Source organism: Harmonia axyridis, chromosome 2 (genome assembly GCF_914767665.1).
Source record: "Harmonia axyridis chromosome 2, icHarAxyr1.1, whole genome shotgun sequence".
NCBI classification, from domain to species: domain Eukaryota; kingdom Metazoa; phylum Arthropoda; class Insecta; order Coleoptera; family Coccinellidae; genus Harmonia; species Harmonia axyridis.
The window spans coordinates 50,014,173-50,020,480 of record NC_059502.1 but is presented as its reverse complement, the minus strand read 5'-3'; positions in this window follow the sequence as shown (position 1 = coordinate 50,020,480).

The window sequence follows — 6,308 nt, the reverse complement described above, 5'->3', positions numbered from 1 at the left end:
TAGGTACCAACAAAAATTTTTGCTATTTTGCTAACCTATATGAGCTGTGACTTTCTATGCCCCCCCCCCTCAAACATCGTCTGGATCCGCCCCTGGTTATGACTCCCAGTTCGAAATATTTGCAAAATAAAACATCGAACTACGCTGTTGCTTGGAATTAATTCCAATCACTGCTCAAATTAATTAATGAAAAAAGAAATGATAAACATTCTTTGTCAAGATGTCGGAAAGTGCAGACGGTGTTTATAACGAGCTGAATAAAATTCGCAAGAACGAATTAATTGATTTCATAATCAACGGTGAATTACCGGAATACATTACGAATGAAGCGTTGATATCTTTCGCTGAAAAATTTCGTGAAAAATCCTCGAAAAGTAATGAAGTTAATCCGGAAGTCAGTGATAACTACGTTCACACAAATTCCAGGGATAAAGAATTAGTTACCTCACTACAAGTGGAAAATAAATACAAGAGTGAACTTCTAATCCAGAAAGATCTTGTGATCGCAAATCAGGCAATTGCAATTCGATCTCTACAGGATCAAATAAGTTTATTGAAGAATAATCAATCAATGAGTAATACAAATTCTGTATCAACACATGGAACAAATAAACAAGGAGAACCCAATGTTCAACAAAAAAGCGGAGATTCCCATATTCGCAGCACACAGAAGAATGATATGAAAGATAAATCTAAAGGGAAACAAACTGTAAACGTTTCATAGCTGAAAAAGTAACTGAAAATAAAGATACAAATGGAAGTCAAACACTCCCTCAGGAAGTAAACAAGTTGAATTCTGTAAATCCGACTAATTATAAAACTACTGAACACGATCAAGAGAAAAAGGAGATGTCGGAATGGACCCAAGTACCCTACAAAAAGTTAAAACGAAAACCCAACCGTACTTTGGTAACTGGTGATTACGCAGGATCTACCAATGTTCAGGGAATAGAAAGATTGAGACCCTTCCATGTTACAAATCTACGACCGGATACGACTGCTGAAGATTTGGTGTCTTTTCTAAGGCAGAATTTTTCGGGAAATGTAATGTGTGAACCTTTGAAATCAAGATTTCCCGAGAGTTATTCCTCTTTTAAGGTCATGATTCCAGCAAGTGAGTACTCTAAAGCCGTCTCACCTTCCAATTGGCCTAAACATGCAAATGTCCGTCATTTTTTCCGGCAAAAAGTACCCAATCAGAACTCCAAGTGAATCCTAAAATTATCACGTCTTCAAACAGATTGAAAATATTTCAAATAAATATTCAATGTATTTCAAATAAGATCAATAATCTGGAAGTCCTCTTAATTGAAGAGAAACCGGACATAGTTAGCATTGCCGAACATTGGAGTGTGAAAGAAAATATAGAACTTATGAGGCTTTCTGATTATAAGCTAGTCTCATATTATTGTCGTACCTCGCATAAAAATGGAGGAACTGCCATTTACGTAAAGAACACACTACGGGCGACGAACATTGATGTTTCTCAGCTCTCAGAAGAACTAAATTGTGAGGTCTGTGCGGTGAAAATATCGGGTGAAGACTTGAAAGTGGGTGTAATTAGTGTCTACAGATCACCCGTGGGTGACTTCAACTTATTTCTTGATAAACTCACCAGCGTGGTGCAAAAGTGTACAGATCAAACCAACTCTCTATTTTTATGTGGAGATATGAATGTAGATTTCAACAGCATGGACTCAAGACCGAAATCTCGATTCAGTGACTTTCTACAATGCTTTAATTTGAATATCACATCATTCGAACCAACAAGAATATTTACTGATATTTCTGGTAAAACATCAATTTCCTTGCTAGATTATATTTTGACAGATGTAGATCTAAAATCATGTAAAACTAGAATTTTTGAAGCTCATCTTGCTGATCATAAGGTGGTTTCCCTTGATTATTACTACTCAATGAAAAGTATTAGTTCTTGCGATTCTGTGGATAAAATACGCTATGTTAGGCAGGTTACTCAAAAAAATTTAGAAGAACTTAATGTTCTAATTAAAAACACAAGCTTTGAAGATGTTTATGTCAATTCTGATATAGATTTCTGCTTTGACACATTTGTCAACATCATTAAAGAAGCATTTACCGAATGCTGTCCTCTCAAGAGGTTTTTCACTAAAAAGGATTCTAAGCCTTGGTTATCGCGAGAGATAAAACAGGCTAGCCTTCATTTAAAAGATATATATTGGCTGCATTCTAATATCAGATCAGTGGAATCCTTGAAAATGTATAGAACTGCTAAGGCAGATTACAATCAATTACTGGAAACCAGTAAAAAAAAATATTACGTCAACATGATGAATAATTCTTTTCAAAAAAATAAAACAACTTGGAACCTAGTGAATAAGGAAATCGGTAAAACGAATAAAAATCATAAAAGATTAAATCTGCTTCTGAATGGAAATTTATGTACAAACCCTGCTATTGTAGCGGATTCATTTGGTGAATATTTTTCGACAGTAACTTCTAAGATTCTGTCAGAATATTTTCGGAATAATTTATCGGTATCATGTACAGCTTCAAAAATGCTATGTTCAAATTTCTTTTTTTATCCTGTTACAAAATATGAAGTAGGTGATGTTATCAAAATGTTGAAAAACAAAAAAAGTACAGGCATTGATTGTATATCGTCAACAACTATGAAATTTATTAGTGACTCTATTTCTGAGCACTTCGCCTACCTGGTCAATCTCTCGGTTTCTACTGGCAGATTTCCGGCAATTTTGAAGAGGAGCATAGTTGTGCCTATTCATAAAAAGGGAGATCCTCTTGATATTGCAAATTATCGCCCTATATCCCTTCTGAGTTGTTTTTCAAAGGTATTCGAAAGATTAGTTTTAGACAGAATGCTTGCCTTTTTGAATAAGTTCAACGTAATTACAAGTTCACAACACGGCTTCAGGCCAGGTCATTCAACCGAGACTGCAGCTTATTCATTTGTGCAGACGGTTTACGAAAAGTTAGATGATGGGCATTATGTGGCTGGTATATTTTTTGATTTGTCAAAAGCGTTCGATTCATTGAGATTTGATTTTATGCTGAGCAAATTTTATAATCTGGGATTTAGAGGTATATTCCTTGAGTGGCTGAAGAGTTATATAACGGAGCGCAAAATGTCGGTGAGGGTCGACTGTGCTGACTCGAAGTCTTGCATACTGGATATGGGGGTTCCGCAGGGCTCTGTCCTCGGACCTCTATTATTTATTTTATTCATCAATGATTTACCTGAACATATCATTGCACTTTTGGTTGCACTATTTGCGGATGACTCATCTTTCTTGATTGCAGCTCAGAGCTTTGAGGAGCTTATAAGTGGTATTTCGGCGGTGCTTAGAATGTTTGTTGACTGGTGTCGCAGCAACGGTTTGGTAGTGAATATTGAAAAAACAGTGTGCAGTCATTTTTGCCTCAAAAATATTGGTACTAATCCTAATCGAATTGTTTTAAATCACGATAATTTATCAATAACTTCAACAGAATACACTAAATTTCTTGGAATTCAGATTGACAAAAATTTACGTTGGACTGAACACATTGATATGGTTTGTAAAAAATTAAATAGTGCCTACTACGCCTTGAACAAGATAAAAAATTTATTTCCTCTCCAGTCACTCCAGGACATATACTACTGTCTTGCTTACCCACATATGTCATACAATATTTTCATATGGGGTAGTGCATCTGATTTGGATAGAGTATTTGTATGTCAGAAAAGAATTATTAGATGTATCTTCGGAATACCTCCCCAACATTCCTGTCGGCCTCATTTCAAAACAAATAAAATCATGACAGTCGCATGTTTATTTATATATAAGTGCGTTCTTCACGTAAAATCCAATGAAAAATCGTTCACAAAACTATCTAGTTGCCATCGATATCCAACGAGGAGTGGAGATGTTCTCGTTGTGCCGGCACATAGGACAACCAGGTTTGAACATTCACCTTTATTCCAGAGTATACGAATATACAATCATCTACCCACAAATATTAAAAATCTGAAACATATCCGTTTTAAAAATACCATAAAAAGTTTGCTATTTAGCAAGGGTTACTATTCAGTTTCTGAATATATGAGTGATTCCGAGTTGGTGTTGTGGACTTGTAATCACTAATTATTATCTAATTATTTGCTATTTCTTCTCTTTCTATTTTGTTGCTTTTCTTTGAATAATTTATATTTGACTTGTCCTATACTGTACTGTCTTAATGGATGAATAAAGTTTATTTATTTATTTATTTATTTATTTATTTATTTTGAAGTTGAATACACGAAAAAAAACAGTATGCGACATGAGTCTGCTGTTAATTGTAAATCGGAAGATAATGATATTGATGTGGAAATAAAATTGGATTTCACGGAAAGAAGAATTTCAAAGAAAATAAGGATGTCTGGGAAAAAATCAAAATCTCAACAGAAAAAATTACTAGCCAGTATTTTTGGATATGTTAGACTGTGTAAGAATCAGCATTGAAGAAAGTTTTTGTCCAAATAGAGAAATTTTAGAGGACCTGTCTTCTTGGTTACACCCAAGAAAGTTTAATGAAATGAGCTTGAAGCTTGAAGATATTCCGAATTGATTCACAACCTAAATCAGAAGGAGCAACTTTTCGTGATCTCCACGATGAGAGAAAAAATTTGTCAAGTGTTTGTCATGCGTCTTTTCAGTTCTTTTTGATTTCTCTGGATCGGGCTTATTCATTAACTTGTATGTACTAACGATATTTTGTATACAGGTTACCTGTGAAAGAGTGTTTATGTGAGCTAAAAATAATCGAGAATCGTCTTAGGTCTAGTTCAAGCTAAGACCTTATTTCTAGCCTAGTTTTTATGAATATAGAAAGAGATTTATTTTCTGACTTGGAGACAAAGATGACATAATTAATGTCATGGGCAGGAGTTGTAAAGAACTTACCAAAAAATGATAGGACAGTTAGTAAAATCATTAAATACTAAACTAGCAAGTATGCTAAGAATTTTTTTGTATTAATATTGTTAACAATGGTATTTATTTTGACCTACTTCATATAATGATTTATTTTATACTTTTATTTCATCATTATATAAGGCCCTATTTTACTTTTTAGTATCAATATACCCAGGATGTTACCTCAAAGTTCAGTTTATAATTGTACATTTTTTTTGTCATCTGTTTTTCATTTTCATGTTCTTAGTTACGTAATTGGTCTCTCATTGAACTCTCATTCTACTTCAATTATAACCACTTTCAAGGATTACTGAATGCATAATCTTGTGCTTTCAACTAGAGATACAATAATAAATTAATCTGCATTTGTTGCTGGAGGCAAAATATTTTGAAATATCATTCAAACCTTAACAACCATAACTTAAAATTATTCAAGAGCACGTTTTGGCTGCTGTGGGAGGTTCTCGTCTTATTTCCTGAAGGGGGGCCTCAAATCAGCATCTAGCCGAGGGCCTCCAGTGGAGCCTGACCGGGCCTGATGAGTATATTTGGTCCTCAATCAACAAGATATTATCTAGAGATCTAGCTCATCTAGCATACTCTATTCATGATCATATTTCGATGTCTGGGTCTAGACTGTCCAGCATTCCAAGTTCTTGATTTTATCACTAGCACTAGCCTTTTAGAACCATATTTGCTCTTATATTATTTTCCTTCGAGCTTAACATGATGTTTGTCTTTTTTAAATTGATTAATATGCCATTTTCTGTTCTTTCTACCAGACAGTATATCTTGTGCTTTCAACTAGAGATACAATAATAAATTAATCTGCATTTGTTGCTGAAGGCAAAATATTTTGAAATATCATTCCAACCTTAACAACCATAACTTAAAATTATTCAAGAGCACGTTTTGGCTGCTGTGGGAGGTTCTCGTCTTATTTCCTGAAGGGGGGCCTCAAATCAGCATCTAGCCGAGGGCCTCCAGTGGAGCCTGACCGGGCCTGATGAGTATATTTGGTCCTCAATCAACAAGATATTATCTAGAGATCTAATTTGCTCAAAAATTTTGAGCCAAACTGAAGTTACAGGCATACCAATCAGTCAGATTTCTCCCTTTCCCCTACCCTTTTTTGATGTCGTAAATTCGAATACCCTTTTTTGATGTCGTAAATTCGAAAGTGACAATTCAAAAAGATAGAGAATTTTCCAAGGATTACAGTGATAATATTCTTTCTTCAACTTTTTCAACTTTCAACATTTTCGAGTGAAATTCATTTTTCTACTCGACGATAGCTATTACGCCCCCTAGCGGTAGAGGTATTAACTTCAAAATAATTTCCAGTGTGTTTTCTTGTACACTTTAGTGATA